Source organism: Anoplophora glabripennis, unplaced genomic scaffold (assembly GCF_000390285.2).
Source record: "Anoplophora glabripennis isolate ALB-LARVAE unplaced genomic scaffold, Agla_2.0 scaffold1541, whole genome shotgun sequence".
Lineage (NCBI taxonomy): Eukaryota > Metazoa > Arthropoda > Insecta > Coleoptera > Cerambycidae > Anoplophora > Anoplophora glabripennis.
In genome coordinates, this window is record NW_019417622.1 from 2,204 (window position 1) to 3,063 (window position 860).

The window sequence follows — 860 nt, forward strand, 5'->3', positions numbered from 1 at the left end:
AAACAAGTTAGATGTGAAACAAAGGAGTCATTATTGTAATGTCTGGACGCCCACACAATATATATATATATATATATATCATGTCCTAGTTCTTATTAGAAGTGAAGGAATATTGGATTTTTAAGGAATATAATTTATCACTGGAAATCTTTGGTTACCTTATAGAAGTTTGTTAACAAATGGGTCAATAAAATCGATCGGTTAGGTAATCAGTGACATAGGTTATATCCATTATAATTAATTAGGATTATCATTTGCATTTCATATTCTAATTACCATATTATTATATGTATTATGTATAAGGGGATTCTTAAATGTGTACATATTAGCAGCGGTACAATTTATTATGCAATACATACAGGCTGTTAATGAACTTATGTCAAATATTTTTGCCACATGTCCGTTATGTTAAAATGAAGTAAATACATCGATTTGGGTTGATTAAAATGTAATTTTAAAATCTGACTTACCTCAACATTGCAAGGACAATTTGCTTGCGCACAAACTTCAGCGCGGATATATTTCAAAATTTTTGGATTTGGACATTTTTTGAAATGTCCCAAAATGTGTCCAAAAATTCTGGAAAATTTTTTTGAGTATTCCTCGAGTGATTCTAAACAACTTTTGGTTCATCTAATTTTTCCCCAGGTTGCGAAATTTGGAATTAAAGAATCGCTTCTCCACGAACATTTTTGGAACATTATGTCCGTTTTTGCGAATATGAAACATTTTTCTCCCGACTTTCACGCAGACAGTTTTGTAGTATTTATCAAAACGAAGATTTTCAGCTGAAAAAAATTTCGAAAAACATCAACTTGCGCCATGTAGGACCACATTTGCGCCGAAAATCAGTTTTTTTT